The 22,004-nt window shown below is 46.0% G+C and overlaps 1 protein-coding gene across 4 annotated transcripts in view; it reads right to left on the bottom strand.

The window, feature by feature from the left end:
* Positions 1-22,004, bottom strand: part of LOC143368119 (neural cell adhesion molecule 2) — a 384,831-nt gene that overhangs the window by 350,772 nt on the left and 12,055 nt on the right. The gene's annotated exons all lie outside the window — the stretch shown is intronic.

Below are 22,004 nucleotides of genomic sequence, written 5' to 3'. Positions count from 1 at the left end.
CCTCTGCACACTAAGCTGTCACTGTGCACTTGCACACTGCTAACTCGCGATCAGAATTCCACAGAATTTCAGCGTTTCTGCGCGGATATTTCCGGGCTGATGGAGGTTGAACGGGCACGAAAAAATACATCCCCTGTATTGACTCTGGACTCCACTGGCTGTAAAAATCGATCAAAGCGAAGAAGAAATTTTATCCGCTGCATTTACGAACGATGGATGACAATGAAAATCAAATGAAACGCGGGCCAAGCTTCATCCAAGTTACACAACTCTCGATCCGCGATAATTCCTCTGACTGGAAGAGCGACTGATAATTACAATCATAACGCTGTTAAAGATCGAATTCCTGTTGCACCCCGAGAAGCATTGGAGGACAGACAGAGATGGGAAAAACGTTCCTTCTTAAACGGCCACTGACCCGCGTCGATAATCGCGCGTTGCACGGGCAAGTACGTAAAGGGAGAACAAAGGGAGCCAGGAAATTTTCAAGATCCGAGAAAACCGGAGAGCTCGCAATCGTATCCGTTCGCTGGTACAGGATTCAATTTGCAAGGGCTGCAAGATCGAAAACCGAGGGAATCTTTCAAGGAATTGGAAAGTCAGCTACGAACAGCCGGGCCCTGAAGGAAGGTTCTCTGGGTTCGGTCGAGAGTCTAATTATGGTGGTCGTTAGCGTTAGCGGGTTCATTCCCCTTCCGCCCCCTGACTTTTGTCGCGGCCAAGTTTTTCATCTTGCCCCTCCCCAGCTGTGTATAACCGCATTATCCGCTGCATCTGAGGGCTCCACCGCGCCGAGATTAACCCTTGAATGTGCAAGGCAATTTTCTGACCGACCTTCCTCGCCTTGCAGATTCATCCATGGTGTCGGCAGCCGCCCAACTTAAGCAGCCACTTGTTTATGAACACGGGGGGGGGTGAAAAACAGGGCCCAATCTTGAGGAAATTACTTTCCCTTGCGTCTGGGTAATGGCCGCGATGCCCGGGACAGGAAAGATGATGGAATTGTTGTCACTGATGTAACTTGAAAGGTAGTACTCATGCAGTGTGTCTTTTTTAAGGTTAAATTGGACTGGAGACAATGGGGAAGCTGCCACCAGTGTTTTAAATAAGTAAATAAAATGTGAGAATATGATAAAAATATTTGCCTGTCCAAATAGTTAAGGATATTTATCATTGTTAATGTCGGGATATTTCAGTTAGAATTTATGTCTTCATATGCATCTACGTACATTAAGGTGGCTCTTATTTTCAACCTGCGATTTCTTTTGCTCTCACCCTCTAATATGGTTCCATTTCATAAAAAGATAGTCCCTGAAAGAGATTATTGCAATCGGACAACAGGAAAGGGTGCCGACCTGGCCTTAAAGTTTAGAATCCATCGATAGTTTTGATTTAAAGAATTTCTCAAAAATGGTAAGCCCTATCGAAATGTTGTTAAAATAATATTAAAAGAGCGTCCAATTTTCTACAATTACTGTATACATAATTTGTTCGTGCTTCCAACCAGTTTTTAGATAATAGCGTTTGAATATAGACAGGTCCGCGCCACGCGCGTATAGACATTACGTCACGCCGTACAGGTGGCGCGGACCTCTCTATATTCAAACGCTATTATCTAAAAACTGGTTGGAAGCACGAACAAATTATGTATACAGTAATTGTAGAAAATTGGACGCTCTTTTAATATTATTTGAAGAAAATTTCGATAGGGTTTACCATTTCTGAGAAATTCTTTAAATGAAAACTAATTATGAATTCTAAACTTTAAGGCCTGGTCGGCACCCTTTCCTGTTGTCCGATTGCAATAAACTTTATCAGAAACTATTTTTTTTTATCAAATAGCACCGTTCTACGGGAGAGAGCAAAAAAATAGAAAAAAATTTAGACACGTATAAATAAGGGCCATCCTAATGTACATACGCGTGGAGTAATCAATTATTTAGGTTAGGGCGTACCAACATCAATAGTAAGTAAGGAAGAAGGTGCTTTCATTGGAAAATTGTTATTATCATCGTAAAAGACTAATCTGAAATTGAAACAAACGATGAGAAGTTAGCATGAACAATTTTTGAAACTGGTATATCATAATGCACGTTTACGTAATAAATTTTTAAGTAGGACAATAGTTAAATGCCCATCATTTTCACCTATTGTTGCGCATTTTAATTTTAAAATCAACCCAACTTCTATTATTATAACAACATTTTAGTTTGGTACGTGCGCTAATAGCGCCCTCTGTGCCGAGTTTCGTGCCAGCTTCCTCATTGTGCTGAGAAGCTATTTGAGCTTGAGTGAGAATATTAAAAAGTGTAATGGGGGCATGGAGGATGGAGAGGTTGAAGGAGGTTACAGGAGAAATTACAATCTGAGTGTCATCAAAGGTTAATTGAAAATATGGACAGAGGAGACCCGAATAAGTAGCGGTACGTGGAACATTTTTCCTGATATTTGCCAACGCAATCGAAGCTGCTGAACTGCTCTCGATATTACCGGACATTATTAGACATCCCTATTTACAGCATGCCGAGCAATTCCCAGCGTTGATTCAACGGACAAAAAACGTTCCGTTGCGCGTAATTTCCTCTCTATAACAGGAATTTATTTAATGAAACAACAAGGCAATGTTACGGTTGAGGCACGCGTTTCTACTGTGTCAATTTGAATTTATCGCGGTGGCAGCCGCCCATTTTGATTCTCATTAAACCAGTCGAATATATTCGCAGTTAAACAAACGGTTAAACCATTGTTCTCGCCCCCTCGTCGGGCGGGGGGGGGGGGGGGGGAATAAAAGTACAAAATAAAAGTTTCGAGAGACTCCGCCGGGACGAACCGTGGGGGCGTTTTTACGCGAAAAGTGCAGCCTGTTTTCTATCGTCGAGCGGCCAATTAATTATTCCGCCGGAAACGGGGTAATCGAAGTTTCAGGAAGGGAAGGACGCGGGATACTTCCGATCCGAAGTAAAACTAACAGCCGAAGCCCAAGACGAGTTTCGCCTTTAATTACAGGCAACTGCATCGATCAGGTTTCCAGCTTCTCAAATTAAGACCACTTCCAACAATAATTTCCGCTCCGAACTTCGCGGACCTAAGAATTTCTACGATCTTGCAAAGAAACTTCCCTTTCGTCTATATATACCGTGTACCCTCGAGAAGGTAAAACAAATTGAAAACCTATTCGTTCGCCAATAATCACCCTTAATTCAATGCTCGTGCTTCCATAAAGGGCACCGGAGGGGAAAGCAAGCTGAAAATTTCAATGAATTCAACACAACCACTATTTTATCAAGCATGGGAATCTTTCCATTAATTCCTAAGTTTCGCCAAGAAGAATCACATTCTACTGCCTTTAACACTGAAACCTAAAAACGTTGACTTATCACGGGAGCGGCGTCGACGTGAGTTTCACATCCCAATCACGTAATTATTATAATCACCACGGCTGATTGAAACGGGTTTACGGAACGGTTCGTGCCTGGTGCACGCATTCGTTCGTCTTTGTCAAGCAGCGGATTCGCGGTAGGTATGTACCGTAGATCTTGCAGGGAGCGGAGTGAACATCAGCTCGAATGCGGCCGCGGATATCAAAATTACATTGAAAACGATCGTCGATAACTTCCCGGCCATCGGCGGGATATTCAGCTGGCCGTTTAATACAAACAACACGGGGATAAATTCCTCCCCCACCACCCCCAGCTTCTCGCCCGTTAAAAACCGATTTTCCCTCGAATTCAATGGCTCCGCGCAAGCCGAGCCGCACCGTACCTGGCGCGTTCGAATATCATTTCGATGCCACGTACAAATCTATTAGAATTAATTAATAAGTTATTTAAACGGCAATAAGGGAGGCACTGGCGAACCAATTAACTCCTGTCCGCCCGTAATTAGCAAGCCCGCGTCGTCAGCTATGCCCGTTGATATTAAAACGCTCGCCGAAATTTAATTTCAGAAATTAAACGGCGACCGCCGAACGCACGATTGGCCCTCGTTATCGTTCCCCTTCGAGCCGGGCGCGATATTTCGCGGAGGACTTTCAAATCCGGCGCGCCAATATCCTCTGTTTTTCTTAAGCGTTTCAGAAAGATGGTTTGCTTGCACCTAATATTTCTGAAACAGTATCGACCTCCGGACTCCGGACTCTTCTCCATAGAAACTGAAATTCCGCAAGGAAATCTACCGTGACTCTCGCGAGAGTGAGATACGCGAGGAGATTCTCAAAGGTTGCTCCGTTTTTCCTCCAATCCCCGGAAAGTTACCCCCAAACTGTCTGGGAGAGCCATCGCGACTCGCCCAACTCCGCCGAGAGCTATCGCGATTCTTAAACAAAAATCCACCGAAGGTAGGCTTATCGCGGCTTCCCGAAGAATCTCGCCGGTTATCGCGATTCTTCCGCGAATCCCCGAGAGCTTATCGCGGCCCTTCAAAAGCTCTCGAACGCCATCGGTTTCCGAAGGGGCCGTGGAAGTTGTCGCCTCCAGGAACTTTCTTCCCCCTTTAGTCACCTTTGTTGCGCTTAATTTCTGGCGAAGCCCCGCCGATCCCTAAAACCCACCCCTATCGTCCACGGGGTAAACGGACCGCGAAAGCCCCTCCCGGATTATTATTATTATTATTATTACGGCAGGTCGAAGGGCGAAACGGTGATCTCGGTTTGAAACAAGGAGTCGCTCGCTCCCAACTCGCATTTCATAAGATACCGTCCCCGCTATCATGCACCAACCTCCCTCTTCGTGCACTCTGCGCGCCCGCCATTAGATATCAGCGTATTTACGCGCACAGACGCGCGCGCGCACACCTACCCCCGGCAGAGTGTATCTCGCGAGCGCAGTGACATGTAATTTGGCCGTGAAACTTGCGTTTTCAGCTGGAATTATACTCTCGTTTCTGATAAGGGTCTGTAACGAACGTTGCCGCGGCCACCGCCGGAAGTACGTTTCTCATCCGCGCTGGCGGGACGCGAGATACTGAAACGCGGTCCCCGGAGCGCGAGGAAATAGCGTCGATTCGATTGCGCGGCGAATTTTCCGGCGAGGACACGAATTTCGTTGCGTCCCACTAGCTCGCGTACGATCCGCACGTGTCTCGATACGCGGTTCGTTCTTCAAACGCAAATTCATTGAGGCGACGCACAGTGGCAGGTACGTACCTAACGACATTTTCTTTTCAACTCAGTGTACAGGTGGTAATACTTCAGGAAACTTGACATTTGTGTTTAATTCTTCGTAATTAAACTCTCTATCGAACTGTCCAGCCCGAATTTTGAATTCTTTTTCTAACCTTTTTATATTTAGTGAAATATACAGCATTTCGGGAAGATCGCTATTTGGCGAAGTTAAAGTCATATTTCGAAATCGGAGATGGCGAATCCAATATGTCGAAGCGAAATTTGAGAAAATGGGCTTATTCCGAGGAAACTTAGTGTGTATAGATTTTCGGAGAGGCTGATTACGAAAATGAGGTGATTATTATAGAGATGAAGGTTTTAATTTGTACCACAAATCTAATATTGTAGATCAAATTGTAAAATTTAAAATGACAGATCGAAATTCTGATCTTTAATATTTTTTTAGGCATCTCACAGGTGATTTCTGGGTTCGCCTGTGTCCATACGCGTTCTTATAGTTGATTTTTCTGACCGAATACTGATCTTCTTAACCCTTAACTGGTACACTGTTTTTGGCAAACGTGACTGGTATACTGGGGTCGTGGCAGACCCCAAATAAAAAAGGACACACAAATTTGTAAGGTCGACGCTAGATCAACCTCTACGAATTATTCGTTCTTAGGTAATGTATAAAATAATAGAACCGTAGAAAGTTAAACTATTATTATAAAATTAATGAGAAATTCAATTTATGAACATAGACAACCAAAGATTTTGCAGCAATCTCTGCGTGCCTGGGGTCACGAACGTCCCCGTGACACCAGTTAAGGGTTAAAATGCTGTATTTTTCACTGAATATAAAAAAAATTCAAAATCCGGGCTGGACAGATCGATGGAGAATTTAATTACGAAGAATTTAAAAAAAAATGTCAATTTTCCTGAAAAATTACGACCTGTAGACTGATTTGAAATAAAAAGACATTATGTACGTGCCAGCGACGTGGTAGTTATTCGAACTGATGCACCCGCAACGATCGTCGGCTAACTATTTACAAATACCTCGATGACCCTGTTCACCGTGTCACCCTCGTTTCAGTGAAGAATCTCACAGCCACGAAAAATCGCGACGACCGCCGTGCCTCGACGACAGCGAAGACATTCTACCCGTGAACCCTTCGTTCACCCGTCCGATACACGGCGAGCGCGTGAATCACGCGGCGACGACGTCTAATTTAGCCGCGATCCTCGCATTTTCCGCCCTATATAAGGATTTGCAGGGACGCCTGCAACGCCAGCGTCGCGCTGGATTATTGTGCGGACGGAACGAGTATTGCGCTCTGCAAATGACAATTTGTTAGAGTTCGCCGGGGTTTCGACCCTCTCTCCGCTACTTTCGCCACGCTGCGCGCAACCACCTCCTCCAACCCTCCCGCAGCCGCTCCCTCCGCGACTGGTTCGTTCAGCCGGAGCGCACCACACCTCGTCCTGGAAATATTTCAGTAGCAGCTCCTCGGTTCTTGGCATCGTACGTTTCGCGAAACCAACGCGTTAGGGGGGGGTGAGAGGTGGAACGTGGAGGTCGCAACAGCGGCGCCCCGGCCGCCGGAATTGCATTCTTTTGTCTCGTTCCTGCATGTAGAGTTGCCGCGCGAACGGTGCCCACGAAACGAAAGAACCAAGGCTCCGTCCTCGCCACAGAGGGAACAAGGGTGAGAAAGTGGTTCGAGGCAGCTCCGGGAGATGTGGGAGGCCAACCTAGACGTCGCGGCAGGCAGGCAGGCAGGCCAATATGATAAGGACGTATTTTAAGGTTCGATGAGCATCGGTTCTCCTTGTCCGCCTTGTACTACCGATATACCGCATTCCTCCGCGGGTACCTCTCAATATCGCCGAGTTCAATTGATCGTAACCCATTTTATATATTGGGGCGGTAAAAATGTCGCGTTTCCTTCCCCCGCGGGCTGCCCGCACAGCCCTCGAACCCCTCCTTTTCTTTTCTTTTCTTTTCTTCTCCTCCCCATCTTTCCTCCTCTGCTCCGTCCTTTTTTCCCACCCGGCACCCTCTTCCTCCACTTTTCTTCGTCCACTCGCATTTTTCGTTTTGCCCTCCATCCCACATTTATCCCTCCCCTTAACCATCCACTGTTCACCACCATCAGCCCCGCTTTCACGTCGATTCTTTCCGTTCTCCGTCGAACAAGGGCGGAACGCTCCGCGGGGCGAGCGAGCCGGGCTTGAAATCTTTTTGAGAGCCCGAACGATTGCGCCCGCCGGAATCCAATAAACGCACTCCATTGTTGCTGCTAACCGTGGCTAATTGCGACAGAGGGAGCACCGAGCATTCCGAGGGAAGCCGAAGAGATATCTTTGAGGTAAGACATCACGTTCGGAACCGTTCCGCTCGCCCTCTCTTCCCTCCTCTGTTACCAGAAACGCGAAATTACAGACCAAAAGTTTCCCCCGTACTTCGTTCCCGGTCTCGTTTGACGCATTCCGTTGATCACCGTCGCGGTAGGTTTCACGGTGATCGGAATGACAGGAACCTTTGCGAGTGCGCGGGATATCTGATCGAGTCTTTGAATTGGAGAATCTATCCCGAAGCTATCACTGAATCTGCTGTACGGTCCAGCAGGAGAATTCTCCGCGACAATGCAGAACGGGGAGGACTTGAATCGCCGCGGAAGTGAATGTTCCAGCAAGTATTACAGCGCCGGCGGGAGGATAGCCGTGGAAAAAATTCCACCGGCCAAGCTTCGCCGCGCTAAGCTTCCCCGTGAATTCCAGACCCCGTTCCCTTCTGTTCGTTCACAAAAGGGTCTTATCGATACCGCTACTCGCCCTGTACACCCGTTTCGCTAATGTCGGCCGCTCAAAGAGCCCCGCTGGCCTAAAAAGTTCGGTCGCCGCTGCCCGGTGAATGCATTTTCCATTAAACCGGGCGGCGGGGGAGGGCAATGAAAAATTCAGCCGGTAAACGGGGAGGTAACGGAACAACAGCGGACCGGGGGTGGGTCCCTAAATAAAAAGACACGACTCCTTTTCTTCGAGATCGTCGAACCCGTCTAAGAGCGCGGAATCTATCGTGGAAAGCAATTGCAGCGAGAGGAATCCAATAAACGCACTGTGCAATCGTTGCTGCAAACCCTCTCCAGCTAATTACAAGCGAGCAGACTGTGCATCAGTAGCGAAGGATCGATCGGATTTTGTCGGAACACGGGGATCCATGCAATCCAGCTCCGTAGTTGCTTCAGCGGAGGCATGCCAATACAGCTTCGATATGAAGGGATTCTCTGGGTGCGTGCACCTTTCTACTTGTCCCGAGCGGATCCTCGTTAAGCGGGTCTTTCACTAAGAAATGAAGAATACGATTCCACTGGTATGCTTGTACCAGCGGAGACTCGAGGAATATGAAATGATAGCATAGCGTTCAACTAAAAGCTAGTGGCTAGTGATGGGATGCTGAACACTTCGAAGCGCTTCGAATCTTTCTTGTATATCAGGCAATTAAGTCGAAGCTTAAAACGCTTGAAAGTCTTGAAAGTCTTGGAAGTCTTAGAAATCTTGAAAGTCTTGAAAGTCTTGGAAGTCTTGGAAGACTTGAAAGTCTTGGAAGTCTTGGAAGTCTTGAAAGTCTTAACAGTCTTGAAACTCTTTCTTCAAAGTCTCGGTAGGTTTCGGACCCGTATATACGTCCACCGCCGACTCGCGGGACAATACAGTCATAAACCGCGACCCAGGCCTGTCCAACTTTTGCTCTGGCAAATTTTGTGCAGGCAAATCCCTAGACAGGCCTGCTCTGGCCGATCAACCTGGCTAGTTTTTGGCAACCAGATGTTCATTTTCAAGACTTCCAAAACTTTGAAGGCTTTTAAGTCTTTCAAGCCTTTCAAGCCTTTCAAGACCTATCAAGACTCAAGACTTATCAACACTTTCAGGAGTGTTAAGCTTCGAAACATGTTCGAAGCGGTTCGAAGTGCTTCGGATCCCATCACTAGTAGTGGTTAAAGAATGCACTAGGCGACACCGTGGAACAGCCTTTCCCAATTAAATGTCGCCGTGCAACCGCGTTTTTTTTGCAGTTGCAGAACACATTTTTCATTCAGATGTATGTTTCTCGTTGAATTAATATTCGTCTTTTTAATATTCCAATTTTATCGCAAGGTAGCTTCTCGAGGAGCTCTAAATTTCGTATCTAGGGTGCCGCGGAACACCAATTGGGAAACGCTGTCGTAGAATGTACTTACCAGATCTAACAATAAATAGCGAAACTTCTAAACAGGTAGGTAGATACAAATGTAAGAAGTAATAAAATTTTCATAAATTCCCCACGTGTTTGCTGCAAAACAACTTTTACCACCCTCGATGCGACTAGACCGAGCCTTCGCTTGAAATTTCGCCACTGGTTTCCCAGTCGTTCTATAGCTTAATGATTCATCTTATGGCCAGAGAAGTCCAGTTCAAATCGGCGTTGCGCGGGCTTATAATTATCCGTGGAGAGGGACGCGAGGGCGGAGTGGCCGTCGCGGCGGGGGTGGTTGCAAGAAGCCGGCTGTAGAAATCTTTTGTGCAAGAGGGCACGAGCAACGTTTAACGATATTTATGTCAGCGACGTGAATAGGATGGGGGGACGTACGACAAAGCCTCGGACACTTCTTGGCACGACAACGGAGGAACACTAGCAGCTTTTCGCGTCGTTTCTCCCGCTGTCCCCGTTGCTTTTGCAACATTTAAGCTCGCTAGCACCGTTTCCGGGCATTCGCCGCGCGGGGACACGATCGTATCGTTAAACTCGCGACGGGAGAACGAGAAGAAAGAGCACCGGCTACCGCTCGATTGAAAAACTTTTCCCGCTCGGTAAGTCGAGCGGGGTGGAGCATTTTTAGAGTTCGATCCCGATCGTTACGCGTCTCTGTCCGGAGCCCCGCGGCCGCCTCGACATTTATCCTGGCGCTCGTGGCCATTCGACGTCTTCGAGGCCATTTAACGGCGAATTATCGAATTAATCTGTGGCTGAGACGGAAACGGGGGACACCAAGAATCCAGCACTGCCCGCCGACTACAGGCCAACAATCAGGGGATGGAAAAGCTTTCTATCCGCGCGCCAGTTTTCGCCGCAGTGTAAATTTGTTTCCACTGCTCGTCCACCTCGATGGATGTCGACGTTTAATTACAGAACTATGCATGGCTGAAAACGGCGGACACTCGATTCCAAGTGCTGCCGCGGCTCGCGAGTTGTCAATCCCGTGACACGCGAAATATAGTCAGTCGCATGGGAAACAGTACTGTAAATTCTTGTTATTGGCGCCACGCTCGAGGCTGGCGGCAAGTTTACAACGCGTAGCATCGACGGTACCGAATTCTCGAGAACTCTCTCACTCTCGGTCGAAGGATTACAAGAAATGGCGGGGATAGCGGCCGAGCATATAACGCATAGTCGAAGTGAACTTATAACGAGAATTTGATGTGCATGGAACCCAATGAAACCCTCCACGTGTAGCTTAAAGGTAGGCTCTCACTAGGCCTCGCCGAGGCGCAATTTCTTTTCGCACTCGTCGCACAGTGGGGAAATTTCGCGATTTTATGGCCAAAACCACGAAAATAAATTTTTTATTTCGACAAAATAAATGCAATTAAAGAACTAATATGAGTATCAAATGCCACCAATTTTACTGTTAAATGTTTTAATACAAAGCTCGTATAAACTCGCAAATGTTTATGTTCACGTGAGATTAGACCGATCGCAAAGAATTAATCCAGATTTTCAAGTTGCTTCAAACACTTATATTGTGTTATCCAAAGATCTGAAAATAATTTCAAGGCATGGATTCAATTGCTGGCGGTGCGTAAGATATCTTTTTGTCCTCAAAATAATTGTGTTTCGGTTTTTAATACGTAATTTATACAATTTTTAAAGTAGTGTTTTAGAAATAACCTTTTCATATAAGAATCAATTTTCAATACATAAAATATTTATCAATCCGTAGGAGTCGCGCCGAGGCGAGGCGAGGCACAGTCAAATTGTCAAAATAAATAATAAAAACTTGGGAAGAATAAAATGAGCCAAGGCGAGTCGAGGCGAGGGGTAGTAAGAGCCTACCTTAAGTCATCAAAAGCGAAGAAGCTTTGGAGTCGTCGTGGATGCTGATGGAAAATCGACGATAACCTTTTTATTTCTAGAAAAACTCGGCGCTACAGATGGCAAAACAATAATTCTCGGTTTATCGCTGTTTCCTCGCAACCGTGTCTAACAAGCACCAATATTTTCCAAATATTTCTAAGTGTAATAAGGCTTTTGAAAGTCTCGCGTGCTTGCGTTACATGGCAAATTTATAGGGTGTAGGTAGAATTCTGCGACTAACTGCCGCCTGGCACCGTGGGCGCGATACATCGATATTTCGCAGCAATGTTCCCCGCTCGAGTGCGTCGGCTCGCTGCGTGGGCGCGTTCGAGGATTCCTTAAAACGCGAGTCGGCGAGCGTAGCCGGTGCATGGGGCGGAAAGCGGCGTGGCGGCACGTGCATCGTTGCGCACCTCGCGATCACAATAACTTGTGCACACACGGGGCCGATGCTGCATTCCGCGCGACAATTCCAGACATTTTATATATTAATATCGTACAGGGAATCGCGTCGCGCCATTGTGATTTACTGAAAAGGAAATAACTCTGTCGCAACGAAACCGTGTATCGGCCCTTGCAGATGTAACGTCCAACGCGAAACGCGGTTGCATTTTCTATCGGCCTGGTATTAAAGTATCGAGAATGTTGCTGAAAAATGAATTGCATGTGGCGAAGTAGAATGGTGAAAGTGGTATGTACGATAATATCTTTGCAAGGGGGTTGTGGTTTAAGGGGCACTTTAATCCCACCGTGCTTATCCGCACAGTTTTAATGGTGGAATATTGCGAAGCTGAATTGAGATTGAAAATTGAGGAACTTGCGGCAAAAGGGGTGTAACTCCGTTTTTGACAGTTTCTTAGTTGTGACGTGGAATGTACGTGAAAAAATCTACATCGCTTGGTGCACGTTTGATGCAAATCCGATAACAAACGAGCAATTGATTGCAAATAAATAAAAATAGAAATATTAATATTAATATTTATATTATAGAACTGAATAAGCATGTACTACTAATTCTGTGAAAATATACATATATTTTTCAATTAGTATTCTCTCTTTAATATTAAATCGAAGCAATAATTTTACAAACAGTTTTTCCTAAGTAACTCGAAGTTGGTAAAGCCAACTTTTGCCGCAAGGTCCTCAACTGTAATTTCATTGATAAGTGAAATTATAAACTCGACAGTCCTGAAGTTAGTGTTATTTCGAGCCTCCGGCAAGCTGCGTTTCGTGTTTTATTATTCATAGAGTGAAAAGTTTCATCGACACCCGCCGCTTCATATTCTGCTTTCATTGGTACTGTATTGGAACGGTTCGAGAAAGATTTCTGAATTCTTTCCTGAACCGACGGACGTAAAAAGTTTCATATCGGTGTTGTCACTGCGAGTGTTCCACCCGAGGCCTTATATTTGGACTGCGCCGAGGAAGAAATATCCATTTCGTAAACGAAAACGTGGACACGGTAAACCGCGAGCCCGATGAAATATGCATGAACGCATATTTGTTTCCATCCCACCGACGATTGCAATTAAATATCTCGTGCATATTCTACACTTTATAGTGCATTATTAACGCGGCGCCACTGTGCGTCACTCAAAAATGCTACTGAAAATACCGGTGACTCCCCAATGGTCATTTAAATAGGTAATTGTAATTCTACCTGCTAATTTTCTGGGAAAAAATTATTATTTTTCGTGGTTAATAATGAAACTTTATCTGCCCCTAAAGTTGGCTCCCGGTGGCAGGGATTATTTAACCCTTTGCTAACCTTATTGCTTATTACTACCACTTTTTTCAAGAATACAAGAATTTTATTTAATAATACACGATTTAATATAAAAGCTCATTGTGGAATATTCTGGGTCAAAATACACCCTGTATGTGATGTATACAATACACTGGAAACGCACTTGTCATCCCTCTAGCTAACGAAATGGTCACCTAAAAGAGTCCTCAGAGCATGAAAGCATCGTTCAACTACCCCAAAATATTAACAACCACTAGCAACACGTTCTACGTTCTCTTAAAACATACCTCTATGCACATAGAAACCAATCCACCCTACTAAAACACAAGCCTGATTATTTCCCTCGTTCGCCCTTCCGCAGAATCCCACTCGCGCTTCCCAATTCACTACCTTGACAGCCCGAAGAAGCCAATAAATCCCGCGTTCCCGTCCAAGATTTACACGTCACTCCACTCGGATGATTCCCCAGCGTGTTTCACCCCGACTCTCTCGAAAGGGAACCAGATTCAGCCTCCTGGAACTTGCCCCATAAGCCACGGCCGGCGAAGGGCGTGGGGGGTGAAATTTTCTATCGCGTTAATAATCATAACTCGCGTTCACGTGCGCCGATATTAATGGGCAATTGAACGCGGTAGCAGTGGGACCATAAAACGCAGCCTTTTCGCCCTGCGACAACCACCCACCGACCCAACGTTACTACGTCTTCTCGCTCGTTCTCCGTCGCCTGTTCTCCAAGTCTAATTCCATATCGTAAAATTTTTCGGCCGAGTGGACAGTCCACCCTTCCCGGCTCCCGTCCCTCTTGGCCGTCCACCGTTGACCACAATCGGATACAGGCGGATGTATAAGTCATTGCCAGGCGACTAGAGTTACAGTCTGGGGCTGGCCGAATGGCACAAGTAAAGTCGTGCCCGAGGCCACGGTTCGTTGATTCCCGGCCCTCGACGATGAAAAGTCGCGACGAAATCGGAGAACAGCGCCGCGGGAGCAGGGGGAGGGTCAGCAGCGAAACGGAAGCGGATAATGTCGCGTGCTGGCGCGATCCGCGCGTGGCTAACGATCCGATACTGTGTTTTATGAACAAGGGTGGCCGCAGCAGCGGGGGAGATTGATTGATTCGAGCACCGGGGGCTTGACTGTGAAATTTTCACGGAGCTTGGAAGGAACTTTGTGAAGACAGAGTGGCAGGGGAGAAGGAGGACTTTAACTCGCGTGGATGTCGAGGCTGCCGCGGCAGTGCTTGATCTGTACTACTGAAACTGAGCCTACTTTTTATCAGGCAAGAAGCGGAAACCCCAATTGGAACATCTATATTTTTTTCTGACGTTCTTATATCGTCTTAATTTTCAGTTAACATCGACAGTGATAGTCAACGGCGGCGCACGATCCACTGCCGCTCAGCGTCACAGAATCGCTGAACGCGCGTGACTACCACCGTTGGCGCCGCACGTTTTGTCAATCTATTTCGCTTCTGCATTGAAAACAAAACGTGACGTACCACTTCTGTTGATGCTTTCCGAAGGAGAAATGTCTGCTGCGTCGCGTGGAGGAGTCAGGTTTTCTCCTGGACCCTTAATTTTGGAAATAAATTCAAAGGTATCTGCAAAATGGGTGTTCCATGAAAATTCGAATTACTGAAAAACTGAGGGTGATGGCGACAAACGGTTTGCGGATTCGTTTTCGGCGCGCGAAAACCTATGAGAAACGGCTATTGATTGCTACAAATCCAGATAGCTGTCGAACTGTGTTATTGATACTCAAAAACTAAAAATAAATTGTTGACTTTTTAATATTTCATTCTTCGTTAATAACTAGAAATAAAAATAAATGAGAGATCAGATTAATTGCGTCAGGCTAATTGCTTAGGAAAGCTTAATGGCTTTCCTCGTTGCGGAATATTTCTCTTCTATTTTAGTTTGTTTCGATACCCCTTATCAAATTTTAAGAAACGCTTAAAACTCTGAACTCTGTCCCTTCCCTAAAACGTGTAGTTCAACTACTGGAATTTGCAGTGTTGTAGTGCAAGAGAAATAAGAAATAGTAAAAGAGTACTTTCTAAGCTCGTACTTCTTAATATTTGTCTCTTTAATCAGGAATTACAATGATTACTGCAGTTCACCCTATTAGGTATTTGTGTTCAAGATAAGGCTTACGGGCCTGTATTTGAAATACCAAAGGTAACTCTGAGCTCAATAACGACAATGACACAGAAGAAGCGCTGTAGATAATTAGCTGGCAAGCCCCTCAGAAAAAGAAGTCAATTCCCCAAGGTAGAAAAAATTTGACTCTGTCCACTGTTATCAGAAGCCACCAAGCTAATCGAGTTACGTGATTCGCCCTCCGCAACATCTCTAACGAGCCCTCCCCTACAGCCCGAAAACCATGACAACCATCTGGGAGAATCAAATCAGACACTCCACCCACCGAGGAATTGCATCGCAGGAGCCAAGAAGAAGCGGAAAACGTGGCGAATGGGTAAGTAATTAGTAGCTCCCGTCCTTTGTGCCATCGAGATCGACCGGACGGGTGCTCCTTCACCCCCGATCCCGAGGTCGCCGAGGAACTAAGTCCCTAATAAACGCACAGGGCGGAGGAGGCGGCTGAGGCTAACCGGGAACGAATTTACGGTGAATAATGGACGCTAGTCACCCGAATGGATCGTCCAGGGGGATTCATTGACTGGAAAGGAGCCTTCCCAGTCCGCGCCTCGGACGGAGCAGGACTTCCGCGAGACTTTGCCCGGCCGAACGTTCACCCCCGTCACGGGGCAGCGCGATTAATCACTCGGGACGAGTCGGGGCGGAAACAGGGCAAAGAACGTAGTGCCGTCGAAACGGCGGTTTGTTTACCGCGAGGCGACTGCAGCCTTTTTTTGCCGCCGGAGGGCGAGGAGGAGGAGGACGGGGGGCAGAGGAAGTTTCGTACAAGCCGAACCAAGTGTTTCGCCCGCGAGAAATAAGTCGACGCTGGATGCCCCCCGGTGCCAAGGGTCGCCGGGGAGTTGCCAAACGACTGAAGTTGCATGGGAATAACGGCTTCTTGCTCGGTTGTAACGAAACCCCGCGATACAATGGCGCTGGCTGCTCGAGATCCGCGAACAGACGAATTAATTGGATTAGATTCACGCCCGTCTCCCACCCCACTTGTCCCTGATCGCCTTCAGTTTAGATGGCGGACATTGATAGCAGTCACGGTTTCTATCAGGTCCAAGGGAAGAGGATCGCGTACGTCGCCTCTTCCCCCACCGCCACCTCACCCATTCCTTTTTGCCGCCAAGCTTCGGGCTGTTTCCACCGGTGGATTAAAAGCCACCCCCCACCCTCGCAGCCCCTTTCTCAAAGCGTAATTAAAAGATTGCGATCGAAAAGCTTCGCTCAGGCTGCGCCTGGACCAGCTCCCTCCCCGATGCGCTTCCCGTTGAAGTAATTTGCAAGTTGGTCCCGAGTCTAGTTCAGTCTAGTCGCCACGTACGCGCGTCTAACGAGGAAAAACTTGGGTGAAATACCAAGGGAGTTCCGTCACTGTTGGCGGACGTTTCAGCTCCCCGGGGACGACCCTGCCGTTTTGTGAGCAGGAACCGACGCTTTTCAGCCGGCGCGAAGGAGGAAAGAGGTTGGGAGTGCTCGGATCCCGCTGGCGCGAGAAAAACGTGGCGAGAGGTTAATTAGCGTTCACAGACGCGTCGTTCGACACGGCGCGATTAGCCATCGCGTGAATTTCAACAGCGCCGAGGGGGTGTGTTCGTAGCTTCGAGGGTTCATTCAGATCTGCGCTAATTAATGTTGCACTGTGCAGGATTTTATACTGCTCAGCCGATGCTGCGGCTCTGAGGGTTCTAGGAGATAGTCGGGGTTTTAGGGAGATTGTAGGTAAGGAAGAGGGTTCGGAGATTTGACAAGTAGTTTCGTGAGGAAATTCATTGTGAAACTGTTAATGTTTGAGGAAACTGTGGAAGGAAATCAAACAATTCACCCCTGAAGCATCTCAAGGAGTAATGCCATTCTAGCGCCCGGAAAGACAGCCTTCGAGTTTTTTTTAGATTTCGAGAATTTTGTTACGCGAGTACAGTGGATGGAATACAAAATCTGTTTGAAGGCCTTTATTGTAGGGTAAAGGCAGGTAATATGGAACACAAAAAGTTTCATTTTTAGGTAAAAAATTACGTGAAAAATTGTTTAAAACAAGAAAAGGTTACAACGAAATGCAAAATCCCTACGTACTTCGCGAGCTGATCTGACATAGAGCTCGAAAATTTTTGCTGTTTGTTCCAGGCCAAAGAATGTAGCAGAAATCTTTCCGACCGCGGAATAGAGGGTTCCTTCGCGCCGTTTAGTACTAAAAAAATCAGGAAAGTATGTACAATAATGACTTTCAAACAGATTTTGTATTCCATTCACTATACGTGCATAAAAAATTCTCTGAAGCCACTGAATTTTTTTATTCCAGAATTAATCTCCATCCAGTGTACCGAGTGAATGTTAATCTACTTACGCCTATCATCGAATATCGCGGAGGATGGTTGATACGATTTTAATCGGCCCTTTAATTACCGAAATGCTTTCGGTTTGTGTTCGCGCGGTCAAGTTGTCTAACCACCTGCTCAATCAAGCACCAGTTTCCCTTCTCTGTACACTCTTCGACTCCCTTGGTTTCACAGCCTCAACCTCGCAACCGCACCCCCTCGAGCCGCCTCCTTCCCTCTCGCAGCCAGGACCTTCCTTTACGCTCCGAGGAACCGTAATTACTTCCGTTTCGCCTTCAACATTAAATAAAACACTCGACGTCCCTTAATCGTTCGCTCGGGCGTGCATAACACGTCGAATCGACTTTGGTTTCGCGTAGGTATTTCACCGTGCTCGCCGTTTAATCCCCTCGACCACGCAAATTATTATGTCGCGGCGACGTGGGGCCCCTGTCCGCGGCAAAGCCAACCATCCGGCCACCCTTTATTCTTCAACGAAGCAATTCAGCTCCTCGACTACCATTTCGTTGTTTTTCCAACGGTCCAAGAAAATGCCCGCAGCTTCTGCTACTTCGTTACGAATTTTCGATACGAGCTAGACTTACCTCGCAGAAGCTCGCAACTGACAAGGGTAGATCCCCAACCGGGAAATTCAAAAAAATTATGAAACTTTGAGGATATGTAGAAGATACATTGTTTTGTAAAAATTCCGGGTGTGTTCCTATTTTGTATTATAACTCGCGAACTGTAGAAGGTAGAGAAATGTTTTCACACAGAAGTTACTTCTTTTAATTAGGACTGTCATTTGGTAAAAATGATGCGCGAGTTATAACACAGAATCGAAAAATAGCCAGATTTCTAAGGGTCAATTTAACCCCCTTCGAGTGACTTTAAGCAGCAAAAAAAATTCCGTAATACAAACCTGTGTACAGTCTTCCCCGGATTATCGAGAAAGATTTCGGCCCGGGGAATTCTCGATAAACCGGGGCAGGGGAAATAGTTAGCACCTAATAAACTGACCCTTGTCAGGGCCCTCGCCCGAACCGTCTGACGAGGAGACTGATCGATGTAAACCGAGCGGGAAACCCTCGGTCGACGACGAATTGAGTCGTTCAGTATTAAATATGAAACTTTTCATATTACTGATCACACCTTGGTGAGATTATTACCGATGGATTTGCGAGTTTACGTCGATGAAAATGAGTCCAAACACGAAGCAATTCGGTCTATTTTTCATTATGACAACACGATTAGAATTCCAGTTCCCCGGTTTACGGGAAAAGCACGTTTCCGGTGATTAATTCACAATATTTCTCCTCCAATTACCAAAGTAATTTGCCAATCCTCGTAATACCAACTAGGTACTAAACATCCAGGCAATTTCTCCTGAAGGTTGCATTTAAGCAATCTTCAGCAAACACTTTAAAATTTGGCGAAGTAGTTGATATTCTCTATTTAAATTCTCTTCTGCACTATTAACCTAGTGACGTTCACTAAAAATGGACCAAATTGCTCCGTTGTGTAAACTCATTTTCATCCAGAAACCTTAAAAAATCCACTGGTAATACTTTCATGAACATTTATCAAAAACATCAACATTTTATTTTTCTGTACTAGGTATTTTATCTAGCCCAATGGTTTTATTGCTCTCGGCAGTTAACGGGCGGCCTACCCGGGACCGCAGGGCCCCGCTCGCAGCGAGGAAGGAAAACCGTGGGGTGGGTAGGTCTTTCCCGATAATCCGGGGAAAAAAGCATTTCAATAATCCGAGGAAGACTGCACCCTCTACGTATCCCCGAAGTTTCATAATTTTTTCAATTACCGGCTTGAGGATCTTCCCTTGCGAGTAGCATGGAAGAGCTTTTGATACAATGGCCGTTTAGGAAAACACAAAGCTTCGCAACTATCCCCGTCAGAGATGAATTCATTTCACCAAAGAAGGAGGTGTTTTCATTTGAATGGAAACAAGGGGGCGCGGCGGGAGGGGTAGTTTAAGTTGGCACAGGTAAACGAACGAGGAGGAACGTGACTGGTGACAAATTCAAGGCGCGGTGTCTGCATATCTCTTTAGCTGGATCGTTGAGCAGGTGGCCACGTAGAACGGGCGTGACTTTAGTGCATTTTTTTTGTTCGCCCCCCTTTATTTACACGCGGACGATCCATTGTGCGACGTTGCAGCTAATGCACAAATTGAATCGCCTAGCGGCAAAAGCCGCAGAGTATACCGACCACGTAATTTCGTTGCTCGCAGAGCGAAAATGTGGAGGGGGGTTTTTAACTCGTTTACCCATTGCGGTTCTAACAAGGCCGTCCTGCAGTCGCTGTCCCCATGGATCACCTGGCCGCTGGCTGCGAGATCCGCGCGAAAGAGACCAGAGACGACCGATTGTTTGGCAAATGACGTTACAGCCGCGAATCGAACCGCCCCGAGGGACGCGAAACCGCCTTTGATCCTGCAAATTCGCTGACCACAAATGATCGCGCGCGTGTCAATTCGATTCGCCGTGCGTGCCATAAGATCGCGCGAAAACGCGCACGTCGGCTAGATGAAAGGACCGATCGACCGCGGTGTCCTGTTTCAGTGGCTGTGAATCGATTTAGTAACAATAGCGCACTTCAACAGGACGTTCTAATCATGTAATAAAATAAAATGTAAAATTTAAAAAAAAAAACACGACGATGTAAGCAAAACTTAAGAATAAAAAATAAAACACAGTTCTCCAAAAAGAGTGAAATAATAAAGGCAACAATATTAATTAATTATCAGCCGTCGTGCGTCACCTACCTCCTTACCCAACAACCTTGCCTAGTCCTTACCTAAACGTGAGGTCACGCAGGACGGCTGATAATTAATTAATATTGCTGCCTTTATTATTTCGCTCTTGTTAGAGGACTGTGTTTTATTTTTTATTGTTCAGTTATGCTTACATTGTCGTGGGTTTTTTTTTAAATTTTAATTTTATTTTTTATTTCACTTTTTTCAGAGGACTGGCTTTTATTTTTTTATCGTTAAGTTTTGCTTACGTATGCCTAATACATAGCGGCATACGGAACGGCTTAGGAAGATTTAATTTCTTTAGAATACACAGCCTCGTAGTTCTGTTTCTTCGATTGCTATTTGACTGCAGCGCCGCCTGGCGGCCAAATGCCATAAAATATGTTTAAGAACCAGCCGTTACACGATACCGAACTAATGCAAAAAACCGCATGAAGATCGGTTCGGTAGTTTTGGAGAAAATTGTTAACAGACACCTCCACCCTTCTCCGTTCCGTCGTGGGTAAACATAGGGGAAATTAATTTTTGTTCAATGTGGGTTAGTCCGTCTTTGCTCTCAGTGCCTCGATTATTGTGAATGGAGAAATATTATTGAGGATCTTTGCGAAGATTTGTCTGATTTGAGTACGGTGGGTGTGAGGGTAAGTAGAAGGGTCGAAGGGTCCACGAATTTAGGTGCGTAGTTATTTAGGGATTCAAGAATCTTGGGGTGCAGTAATTTTGGGATCTGAAAATCTAAGGGTACAATAACTTATGTAGGAACCCAAGAACCTAGGGATATACGAACTTAGGTATCCAAGAATGTAGGAGTCCAAGGATCTGAGGATCCAAGAGTCCAAGAATCCATGGAGCCATACGAACAAGAAGCTTGGACCATCAGAGCAGCACCATCCATAACTCATAAACGAAATCGATAATGACCTGGGAACGCAATAGGTACACTCTCGGCTTGATTTTAAGTCGTTCTATATGGCGGGTGATAAATCCCCAGAGATGGAAACAATGGCGCCGGAAATCGGATATAAAAGAATACAGCAGCCGAGCCGTTTCGTTCGTTAATTAATCCACTGGGAATATGTTGCGTGTCGATCGTGAATTTTACACCCCTCTTTGTGCCAGGCCCCTTCCGAATGACATAATTACCTACATTATGCGACAACGCGGGAGGTGTCCAGCGACCACGATGGGTTCGAGCAGTATCCACGCCATTCGCATTACACGAATCGCTGAACTTCGAAATTGGTTTCTCGGTTTATTATTTGTTTCGTAAGTATGGACACGTGGGCGGCGCAGATTGGCCTGCAGCTCCAAATTAAATCTCGAATTTTTGTTTAAACATACAAAACTCTGTGAAACATCAGTCACTAAAAACGCGAGAGCACGCGAAGAAGAAAACGTATTGAAGTAAACTTCAATCGAAATCATAGGGGAGACTGGGTGTGGTTGTCACACGGGTAGTTTGTCACAGCCGCTATAACAAAGAAACTATAAACAATAGGAATGTATTAATAACCCATGGCGACGCATAAACATATCGCCGCCTCCATCCCCTATCACTCAATTCGCTGCGGAGTCGCACGAAGACACGACGTGTCATTGTTTCGTGCGCTCCAAGTAAATTACGCCGTATTTTCTACGAAGTAAATACAGGTTATTTCTTAGTATTGACTATAATATTGTTGCATTAATCTCGTACTTTAGAGTTTTTTTCTAACTTACTCTAATGATTTTTTTTGCATTTTTTAAACATTTTAATGCACGAGTAGAAAGGTGGGATTGTTTAACGGTTTGGGACAAGTT

Source organism: Andrena cerasifolii, chromosome 4, assembly GCF_050908995.1.
Source record: "Andrena cerasifolii isolate SP2316 chromosome 4, iyAndCera1_principal, whole genome shotgun sequence".
In the NCBI taxonomy this organism is placed as follows: domain Eukaryota; kingdom Metazoa; phylum Arthropoda; class Insecta; order Hymenoptera; family Andrenidae; genus Andrena; species Andrena cerasifolii.
The sequence above is the reverse complement of the archived record's forward strand: the minus strand, read 5'-3'. Positions and strand labels throughout refer to the sequence as shown.